Source organism: Sus scrofa, chromosome 4 (assembly GCF_000003025.6).
Source record: "Sus scrofa isolate TJ Tabasco breed Duroc chromosome 4, Sscrofa11.1, whole genome shotgun sequence".
Classification (NCBI taxonomy): Eukaryota; Metazoa; Chordata; class Mammalia; order Artiodactyla; family Suidae; genus Sus; species Sus scrofa.
The window spans coordinates 13832646-13844787 of NC_010446.5; the positions used below are offsets into that span (position 1 = coordinate 13832646).

Sequence of the window (12142 nt, forward strand, 5' to 3'; positions counted from 1 at the left end):
TTTAACATAAGATCCATCATTCTTTTTAAAAAATTATTTATTTTCTTTTATTTTTATTGAAATGTAGTTGATATACAATTTTATGTTAGTTTAAGGTATATTGTAAAGTATATATTTGGTATTTATATTAATGTATTTCCCTTATAGGTTATTACAAAATATTGAATATAGTTTTCTGTGCTGTACAATAGGTCCTTATTGTTTATCAATTTTTTTTATATAATAGTGTTAATCCCAAATGCCAAATTTATCCCCTCATTTCCCCTTTGGTAACCATAAGTCTGTTTTCTATGTCTGTGGGTCTATTTCTGTTTTGTAAATAAGTTCACTTCTCTTTTTTTTTTTTTAGATTCCACATACACACAGTATCTTGTGATATTTGTCTTTTTCTATATGACTTACTTCACTTATGATAATCTATGTTTGTCTCTATGGTGATCTCTATGCCATGTGGCTTCAAATGGCATTATTTCATTCTTTTTATGGCCGAGTAGTATTCCACACACTACATCTTTATCCATTCATCTGTTGATGGATATTTGTGTTGCTTCATCATTCTTACTGTGCACTCAAAAGTTCTGTGTAGTACTGACAACCTAAACCTTATCTCCAGCCAAGCTCTAAGCTCTCTCAACTCCAAATCTACTAGTCTTCTTCAGCTCTTACAGTGTGAAGTGCTTAGTTCCATCTCAAAGGCTTTGTTTAAGCTCTTTTCTCTGTTTGGAATGCTCTTGCATTTATCAAGTATCATTCTTCAGAGACAACTTCCCTGACTTTGCAGTTGATAGAAAATTTACTTTTTTATTTTGTGCTGTTTAATATGGTAGCCACTATCAACAGTGTAGCAATTTACATTTGAATTGATTAGATTAAATTAAATATTTAGTTCCTCAGTCACACTAGCCACATTTTAAGTGTTTGTTTTTCCTAATGTAGCTAATCACTACTGTAGTGGACAGAAAAAAATACAGAACATTTCCTTCATCGCAGGAAGCTCTATTTGACAGTGCTACTTATATATTTTCATAGCATCAGTTATCTTTCTCAGCATATATTACATAGTCAATTTACATTTATTTCAGTGAGTTGTTTTGATGATGATAGAAATCTCCCCAACTAGACTCCCTATTCTATGATGGCACAAACTGTGAGGTTTTCCCTTCATTATTCCTGGAAGATAATTGGTACTTAATAATTATTCATTGAAAGAAAGGTGAATGAATAGTTAACAGTCAAAACATGGATCTCTAAACAGTTCAATTGAGATATAATTCATATATTAAATAGATCGCCAATTTAAAGTGTGCAGTTCAATGGCTAGTATAGCCACAGTGTTGTATAACTATCCCCACAATCTAATCTTAAAACATTTCTGTCCCTCTAAAAGGAAACCCTGGACCCAGTAGAAGACTCCTGATTCCTTCCACCCTCCCCATGCCCTAAGCAACCACCAACATAGTTTCTTCATCTATAGATTTGCCTTTTCTTTTATTACATGTAATAGAATCATATATGTGTTCTTTCATGACTGAATTCTTTCACTTAGCATAATATTTCCAAGAATCATCCATATTGTGGCATGTGTCAGAACTTCATTCCTTCTTACTGCCAAATAATATTTCTTGTGTAGATATACCATTATTTATTTATTTATTTCTCAGTTGATGGACAGTTGGGTTTTGCTGGTTTGGAACCAGAATGATGAGTAATACTGTTTCTCTCAACATTCATGTACATGTTTTTGTGTGCATATATATTTCTATTTTTCTAGGAGTAGAATTGCTAGGTCATATGATGTATGTTTAACATTTTCAGCAACCGCCAAACTCTTTCCCAAAGGAGATGCACACTTTACATTCTCATCAGCCATCTATCTTGGTTCAAATTTCTCCAAGCCCTTTCTAAACACTTGATATTGTATGCCATTTTGATTATAGCAGTCTTAGTGGGAGTTGAGTGGTGACTCATTATGGTAGTGATTTGCATTTCCCTAAGGACTAATGATGTTAGGCATATTTTCATGTGTTTTCTAGCTATTTGTGTATCTTCTTTGGGGAAAGGTCTGTTCAGATTATTTTCCTATATTTTATTTGTGTTGTCTTTTTGTTGCTGAGTTGTAAGAGTTCTTTATATATTCATGATACAAGTCTGTTGTCAGATATATGATTTGCAAATATTATTTTTTCTATTGTGTGGGTTGTTTTTTCACTTTATTGATGAACTTTAACACTCAAAAGTTTTTGACTTAATGCATTCCAATTTATCTACTTTTTCTTTTATTGCTTGTGCTTTAGATGTTGTATCAAAAAAGCCATTGCCTAATCCAAGGTCATGAAGATTTACATGAATGTTTTTGTCTAAGAATTTATGGTTTTAGTTCTTACATTTAGGTTCATGATCCATTTTGAGTTTTTTGTGTGTCTTATGTGAAATAGGGATCACTTTTATTCTTTTGCATACATCTATCCAGTCGTCAGCACTATTTGTTAAACAGGCTATTTTTTCCACATTGAATTATCTTGGCACCATGGATACAGGATAACTTTTCACTTATCTAAGTCTTCTTTTTTTTTAATCTATGTTTTATAATTTCCATGTAAAAATTTAGGTAGATGTTGAACTAACCTTGAATTCTGGGATAAGCCCTACTTGGTCCTGGTGTAGAATCATTTTTATAACTTTCTGGATTTGATTTGCTAGATTTGTTGAGAGTTTTGCCATCTATAGTAATAATGAATATTGCTGAGTAGTTTTCTTTTCTTGCAATGCCTTATTTGGTTTTGATAACTGAGTAATACTCGTTTCATAAAATAAATTAGGAAGTATTTCTGCTTCTATTTTTTGATAAGCATTTATAAAGGATTGGTATGAATTCTTCTTTCAGTGTTTGGTGAACTTCACTAGTGAAGACCTTTGACTTTGGGCTTGTCTTCATGGAAAATTACTACTGATTCAATGTGTTTTCTTGTTTTAGCTACGTTCAGATTTTTTTTTTTTAAATGAATTGCTTTTGGTAATTTGTGCTTTTCTAGAAATGTGTCCATTTAAGCTAACTTATCTAATCTGTTGGCATACAGCTATTTACAATATTCCCTCATAATCATTTTTTCCTATAAATAAAATACTATTCCCCTTTTTATTCCTGATTTTAGTAATTTGAGCCTTATCTTTGCTTTTATTGGTCAATCTAACTAAAATATTTCAACTCTGTTGATATTTTCAAAGATCCAACTTCTGGTTTCATTGTTTTTCTATTTTGTTTTTCCATTTTCTATTTCATTGATTCCTATTCCAATCTTTATTTTGGCTATGGGTTTATTTTTTTTTTTTTTTTTTTTTTTTTTTTTTTTTTGGTGACATTTGGATTTTTATTTTTTTTTTTTTTTTTTTAAATTTTATTTTCCCACTGTACAGCAAGGGGGTCAGGTTATCCTTACATGTATACATTACAATTACAGTTTTTCCCCCACCATTTCTTCTGTTGCAACATGAGTATCTAGACATAGTTCTCAATGCTATTCAGCGGGATCTCCTTGTAAATCTATTCTAAGTTGTGTCTGATAAGCCCAAGCTCCCGATCCCTCCCACTCCCTCCCCCTCCCATCAGGCAACCACAAGTCTCTTCTCCAAGTCCATGATTGATTTTCTTTTCTGAGGAGATGTTCATTTGTGCTGGATATTAGATTCCAGTTATAAGTGATGTCATATGGTATTTGTCTTTGTCTTTCTGGCTCATTTCACTCAGTATGAGATTCTCTAGTTCCATCCATGTTGCTGCAAATGGCATGATGTCATCCTTTTTTATGGCTGAGTAGTATTCCATCGTGTATATATACCACATCTTCCGAATCCAATCCTCTGTCGATGGACATTTGGATTGTTTCCATGTCCTGGCTATTGTGAATAGTGCTGCAATGAACATGCGGGTGCATGTGTCTCTTTTAAGTAGAGCTTTGTCCGGATAGATGCCCAAGAGTGGGATTGCAGGGTCATATGGAAGTTCTATGTATAGATTTCTAAGGTATCTCCAAACTGTTCTCCATAGTGGCTGTACCAGTTTACATTCCCACCAGCAGTGCAGGAGGGTTCCCTTTTCTCCACAGCCCCTCCAGCACTTGTTATTTGTGGATTTATTAATGATGGCCATTCTGACTGGTGTGAGGTGGTATCTCATGGTAGTTTTGATTTGCATTTCTCTTATAATCAGCGATGTTGAGCATTTTTTCATGTGTTTGTTGGCCATCTGTATATCTTCCTTGGAGAAATGTCTATTCAGGTCTTTTGCCCATTTTTCCATTGATTGATTGGTTTTTTTGCTGTTGAGTTGTATAAGTTGCTTGTATATTCTAGAGATTAAGCCCTTGTCAGTTGCATCATTTGAAACTATTTTCTCCCATTCTGTAAGTTGTCTTTTTGTTTTCTTTTGGGTTTCCTTTGCTGTGCAAAAGCTTTTCAGTTTGATGAGGTCCCATGGGTTTATTTTTGCTCTAATTTCTATTGCTTTGGGAGACTGACCTGAGAAAATATTCATGATGTTGATGTCAGAGAGTGTTTTGCCTATGTTTTCTTCTAGGAGTTTGATGGTGTCCTGTCGTATATTTAAGTCTTTCAGCCATTTGGAGTTTATTTTTGTGCATGGTGTGAGGGTGTGTTCTAGTTTCATTGCTTTGCATACAGCTGTCCAGGTTTCCCAGCAATACTTGCTGAATAGACTTTCCTTTTCCCATTTTATGTTCTTGCCTCCCTTGTCAAAGATTAATTGACCATAGGTGTCAGGGTTAATTTCCAGATTCTCTATTCTGTTCCATTGGTCTGTCTGTCTGTTTTGATACCAGTACCACACTGTTTTGATGACTGTGGCTTTGTAGTATTTCTTGAAGTCTGGGAGAGTGATGCCTCCTGCTTGGTTTTTGTTTCTCAGGATTGCTTTGGCGATTCTCGGTCTTTTGTGGTTCCATATAAATGTTTGGATTGTTTGTTCTAGTTCTGTGAAAAATGTCATGGGTAATTTGATAGGGATTGCATTGAATCTGTAGATTGCTTTGGGTAGGATTGCCATTTTCACAATATTGATTTTTCCAATCCAGGAACATGGAATATCTTTCCATTTTTTTACATCTTCTTTGATTTCTTTGATTAAGGTTTTATAGTTCTCGGCATATAGGTCCTTTACCTCTTTGGTTAGGTGTATTCCGAGGTATTTGATTTTGTGAGGTACAATTTTAAAAGGTATCGTATTTTTGTATTCCTTTTCTAATGCTTCATTGCTGGTATACAGAAATGCAACTGACTTCTGAATGTTAATCTTATATCCTGCCACTTTGCTGAATTTATTAATCAGTTCAAGGAGTTTTGGGGTTGAGTCCTTAGGGTTTTCTAGGTATAGAATCATGTCATCTGCATACAGTGACAGTTTGATCTCTTCTCTTCCTATATGGATGCCTTTGATTTCTTTTGTTTGTCTAATTGCTGTGGCTAAGACTTCCAAAACGATGTTGAAGAGCAGTGGTGAGAGTGGGCATCCCTGTCTTGTTCCAGATTTGAGTGAGAAGGCTTTCAGTTTTTCCCCATTGAGGATTATATTTGCTGTGGGTTTATCATAAATGGCTTTGATTATATTCAGGAATGTTCTATGGGTTTATTTTGTTTGTTTGTTTTTTGTTTTTGTTTTTGGCTGCACCCATGACATGTGGAAGTTCCTGGGCCAGGGATCAAACTCTCACCACAGCTATAACCAGAGCCACAGCAGTGACAAGGCTGGATTCTTAACCCACTGAGCCATGACAGAACTCATAGATATGGGTTTATTTTGCTCTTCTTTTTCTAGTTTCTTAAGTTTGGGCTATTGATTTGAGGTCTTTCTCTTTTTTTAATATAGGTATTCACAACTACGAGTGTTCCTATAAGCACTGCTTTTGTTACGTCTCTTAAATTCTGGTGTGTTCTTATTCTCATCCATATCAAAATATTTTCTAATTTCTTTTGTGAACTTTTCAATGGCCTGTTAGTTACTTAGTAGTGTGTACTTGTATTTGCATATATTTGTGATTTTTTCCAAATTTACTTCTGTTATTGTTTTCTAATTTCATTCCATTATGGTCAGAGAGCACATTTTTTACTTTATTTCAATCCTTTTAAATTGACTGAAACCTGTTTTATTAATTAACATATAGACTATCTTGGAGAATGTTCTATATGCATTTGTGGAGAAGTTACATTCCACTGTTATTGGGTGGACTGGTCTAAAACTATTTATTAGATCCAGGTGGGTTTTAGTGTTAAGTCTTCTATATGCATGTTAATCTATCTAGTAGTTCTATCCACTACTGAAGTTGGGAAGTATAATCTCTATTATTGAATCATCTATTTATCCCTTCAGTTCTGTTAGTTTTATTTCACATTTTGGGAGCTCTATTGTTAGGTGTGTGGATGTTTATAATTGTTATGTCTTCCTGATGAATATACTCTTTTATCATTACAGAATGTCCATCTTGTCGCTTGTCATATTTTCTTCCCTTTTCACTCTGACATATTTTCCTTTTGATTTAAGTGTTTAATCCATTCACATGTAATGTTATTATTTATATAGCTTGATTCACACCAGCCATTTTGCTTTTGATTTTTATATATATCAAGGATATAATTTTAGATTTAATTTAAAGCCCTCTTTTATTATGCTCTTCTTTTGGGTAATGTGGAAAGCACAATATGTTCGTGGACAAGACTTCTAGATTTGCATCACCATTTCACATTTTGATACGTTTGTGATGCTTTTAAAATTCTTGGGGCATTATTTTTCCCATCAGTCAAATAATGGCTACTATTCCTGCTTTGCTTAAGCCTGAGCATTTTTGATGAAGGTGAAATTTGAACATGTACCTGAAAGGGTTTCTGTATGAAAGCTATCGTAAAAATAGGCCATTGATTATAGGGAATGTAGGTAGAGAACAACTTCGCTGTAACTTCACCCAGATTCTAGCACTCTGTGTAGCCCACGGAACCTCTGCCTCAGCAGGGCCCATCCATGAAACAGGGCTTTCACCATTTGTATTAACTTGAATCTGAAATTCCTTCAGAGTCTTGAGCAAATGTATAGCATTATTTCCCACTGGGTTATTTTTTTATCCCATAATGCCTCATTTCACAGGATTGATACTTTATTTGAAACCAGGGGCTTCAGCAGCATGAGCAAAGGTGAACCAGAAACAAAGAATATATTTTGACTCAATGCTTTAACTTTCTTTTTCATTCAAAAACTCTCTCCTGCAGTGGGAACTAAGTTTATCATGCCACCCGTGACAGTAGAAGCAATTTGTCTTCTTCTGGCTAAAAGAGAACTCCCTTTATGCCTGGGATTTGGACTTTTTTGAACCTATGGCACTTATTTGAGTTTCAGTTTTATCAACCATATTAGTTGTGAGAGGGTGACAGAATTTACTTCACAGTATTACTTTGAGACTTATTTTAGATGGATATATAGAAAACTACTTATATATGTTTGATATTAGTGTGAATTATCTCCATTACCAACCTCACCTCTTATAAGAAAACTCATTTGTGAAGAAGGATAAGTAGATGCAAAACTCATCTCAATTAGCCTTTCTTTTAATATCAAGAGTACTATTGGGTTCAAGGATGAGAATAAAATCTCACCAAGCATTGAAAGCTCACTGAGAATGGGAGTTAATAAGTAAAAGAGAGAAAGGACAGGCTACTTTACATAGAAGAAGAGATGGACACCTGGGACAAGAGAGGAGAAAATATAAAAAAATAAAATGAAATGAAGCAAGTCAAAGAACAGAAAATAGCGGCAAGGGAAATTAGGAAAGATTTCCTTCATACACAATTAATTATTTATAACCCTTTAAAATGCTAGGATTTGCTTTCTCTAGTATCCATTCAGCTCTTTAAAATATTCTCCAGGAGTTCCCATTGTGGCTCAGCAGGTTAAGGACCCAGCGTTGTCTCTGTGAGGATTCAAGTTAGTTCCCTGACCTCGCTCAGTAAGTTAAGGATCTGGCATTGCCATGAGTTACATCGAAGACCACATGTGGTTCGGATCTGGTGTTGCCATGGCTGTGGCATAGACTTGCAGCTGCACCTCCAATTCAACCCCTGGCAGGTGCAGCTATAAAAAGAAAAAAGACTCTCTGTTATCTAGAGCAATCAGAAAGGAGGAGGGTGGTAGGTGGGGAGCGAACTATTTTAAGCCAAAAATTTACTCTATTAAATGTTCTAAAGCAAGGCCTATTCTGAGAAGCATAATTAAGTATTTGCTAGGAATACTTTGGGGGCCTTTATGGGACAGCCAAGTTGTCAAACTTCTAATGCACTGCATCATTCTTAGATGATGACCTTCAAGAAAATTTATTGTCACTCCTTTTTGTCCTTTCTTGAGGACATTCCAAGCCTTAAGGTTTTGTAGAGTTTTGGCAGCATCTACCTGAATTTTTAGACTATTAAATCTTAGTTGAAGAATGTCAATGTGAAATGAGATTTATGCCAGCTTGTCTAACAGACCTGACAAGCACTTCAAATTTTATCCCACCCTGGATACTCTGACATCCACCAAGCTGAAAATGATGTATCACATAGGCTCATGATGAGTATTTCCAAGGCAAAATCTTTCCCAAGTCCCATTCTCCCTTCTATATTTTCCATGATTTAATAATAAGCATCTTGCTGGGAAAGAACATTTAAAATTCTAGGTAATGATGCACATAATACAAAAGTAAAGAGAGAATCGTCAAATATGTCATATAGGTCATTGTAATATTCTTGTAATATACTTTTTTTGGTACTGTTGTTCCCTTCAAAGAAATAATAACAATTCCTTAAAAACTAAACTCAATAAAAAATAAATAGAAATACCTTCTATGTGCAAGGTACTTTGTTCATTGGAGATAGGAACATAGGAATCAAGCAGATATGATTCTTATTCTCAAAATTGGGTAAATAAATATTTAAGATAACAATAGAAGACATTTGTCAGGGCAATATAAGAGTTATCACCAAATGAGTAGTTCCCATCGTGGCTCAGTGGAAACGAATTTGACTAGCATCCATGGGGATGCCTCATTCAGTGGGTTTAGGATCCGGCATTGCTGTAAGCTGTGGTATAGGCCACAGAAGCGGCTCGGATCCTGCATTGCTGTGGCTCTGTGTAGGCCAGCAGCTACAGCTCCTATTTGACCCCTAGCTGGAAACCTCCATATGCCATGGGTGCAGACCTAAAAAATAAATAAATAAATAAATAAATAAATAAATAAATAAATAAATAAAATAAAAATAAATAAATAAATAAATAAACTGTTGTTCTAATTAAGACACTGAGATTACCATAATAAATCTTAAAACAATGTTCCTGGTAGCTTCACATTAGTAATATTTTAGGATGAGATTAAAATATTGATATAATATCATTAATAAGGGACTTCAAGCTCAAGTTAAATAAAAAGGAAATATCTATGTGCTATCTGGAGATGCTTATACATTATTCTCCCAAACTTGAAAATATCTGACTAAAATCTCAAATTGTGAACATTGATCATCTGAATTCTATAATGAAATGCAAGCTCCCTCTCAGATTTCAAAATTTGGATTGTGACCACCCATTCTTGCCAGCAAAGCCATCTGGCTTGGTAAAATTAATTCTTGGGTGAGAAACTCATAGAATTTCCAAGATAAACTTCTTGGAAACTTTTGGCAACCAGGAAGAATCCTTGGCCAGAACTCAGAGATCTGAGAAACTGCTTTAACAAACTGTAGCTTTCAATGTCAATGCCATGGATTAGCTTTGTAGCTTGGTCAAATCGCTTTTCATTTCTCTGGGCTTTAATTTCCTAGCCATAAGATGAAAGTGTTGGATTAATGATTTCCAAAATCTGTTTTAACAAATGATTAATGTACAACTGGTAGTTTCAAATAAGAACATAAAATATAAACTTTTAACTCCATCAGCTAGAACTTGGTATTCTGGAGAGGTAAAGCCCATGATGGAATCTGAAACTAACCAATCACAAATTACTGTGAATTACCATTATTGCATAACAGGTAAAAGAGTGAAAAAATCCCTTAGATTATGATCATCTTGAGGGCAAATCTTACTTCATCCTCATCTTTGTATATCCACATTAACATGGTGTCTTATTTACCTAGTGGGTGCTCAAAACTTATTTATGAATTGATTTATGGGCTGATAGATCTGTGGTTGGTTAAATGGAATGGATGGATAATGAAGATATTTCCTTGGCATTGTATGTCCTATGTATGTGTAATTTACTGTATAAAATGCTCTTTGTGAGAAAAAGAAACACTATAAAACACTAAAAACACTATAAAATGCTTGACAGTGGTATGTAAAGTAGAAATAAATAGGAGACAGGAGTCATTAGTTGCAGAGCTGGTGTCATCATCAACTAGTAATGTAACTTTAGGGAAACCACCCGCTTAACCTCAACTTTCTCATCTATAAAATGACTATTAAAATTTATCTTGTCTCCTAAGTAAGAGTTTGTGTGAAAATAAAATGGGATGATGTACGAAGAGGCTTTGAAAAATGAAAATATATGTCATTATGATTGATAATGAAGAGCAGCTTTTATTTCTGAGAGTAAAGATTCTCAGAAGCAAGCACCTTTTGTGGGAACTGGAACTCTTCCTTTGGTTCTTGTGGTACCTTTAAACCTGCTGTTTATTAGGAGTTGTATGCTCTGTTCTTCCTTTAGCAAAATTGTCTTTCAGAATATTCCTATCCTCAAAGCAGACATTGGTGTTAGTTTTTCCACTAACAGCATTTTTGTTTCCTATCTTGAAGTTCTCTGATGAAATTTCCCTTTCCTTCCCAAACTCTAGATGTCAGTGTGTCCCCAGGTCCACTCTGGGCTTTTTCTCACTGTACACTCATTCTCTTTTTAAGTGCTGTCATCCAGACCTATGACTTCAGCGAGCTGTTACTCCAAAATTTAGGTCCATCTTTTACCTTGCTCTGAAATCTAGACTCTCATTTCCATCTGTTTGAGCAATATTTCTGGTTACATATCTAATAGACAAACTCAACAAACTCTCAACCCCAACTGCCACTCCCATACATTTTCTCATCTCTGCAGAAGGCATCCAGCACCCAAGAGCTAAGGTCTAAAATTTTGGAATCATCTTTGATTTTTATTTTTCTCTCACATTATACATCCAATCCAGCCACTAAAAATCTGTCTAATTGCTCATCTCCTCTATTATCTCTTTCTTTGACTCATGTGAGGGCCACTTAAATGGTCTTCCTCTTTATGTTATCTACTACCAGAATATTTTTATATAATGGTCAGATTAATCTTTTAAATATGTGAGCCAGATCGGAGCATGGCATTGTTCGGCATCCTTCAAATAGTTTTCCATCAGACTCAGGACAAAATCTAAAATCTTCAAGGTAAACTCAAGCTCCTTCACTGTTGCCACCTTACTCACTGCACTCCAGCTTCTATGGCCTCCTGGTCACCTGGTCAGTGTTTGAATACACCAAATCTCCTCTCATTTAAGGAATTTGCACATACTATTCCCTCTGTTAGAAGTGCTACGTCTCCAACATCACAATTCACATCCTCACACCTTTCATGAGCTTCTCAAAAAGTCATCACTTTAGAGAATCCTTCCCTACCATCATCTTTGAAATGCCTCTCCTTATTATCTTTATCCCCTTAGCCTGCTCTTTCTTCTCTACTGCACCATCACTATTGATTTTTATTCTCAATTATTTTTCAGATTGTTTTTCTCAAATATCTACAATATGTAGCTTTGCTTTTGTATAAAGAAATAAAGATAAGCTTTATGAAATCAAAATAATTGAGAGATCCAGGTGACCTATTCTGAGGCTCATTTGCAAAGAGACAAAGTTTAGACAATAAGCAAAAAAATAAGATACACAAGCTTATAATCACCTCTTATTAAGTTAGAAAAACTGAGACAAGCTAAAAGAACTTAGAATTTCATAAATGGAAGAAATCCTCTTTACTATGTATGGAGGGGTAGGTGGGGGTGCAAACTTTATACTTTAAAGTGTAGAAGTCTTGGGGGTTGAGACGAGGAATCTTTACCAGAATCATCCACTAGGTGCACAACAGTGTGTTGGGTTGGGAGGGTGTCTCTTGAT

General features: G+C 34.8%; 1 long non-coding RNA gene across 1 annotated transcript in view; it reads left to right on the forward strand.

Annotated features, from left to right (window-relative positions):
• LOC102165543 overlaps positions 1 to 12142 on the forward strand; it is a 603985-nt gene that overhangs the window by 339250 nt on the left and 252593 nt on the right. The window lies entirely within an intron of this gene.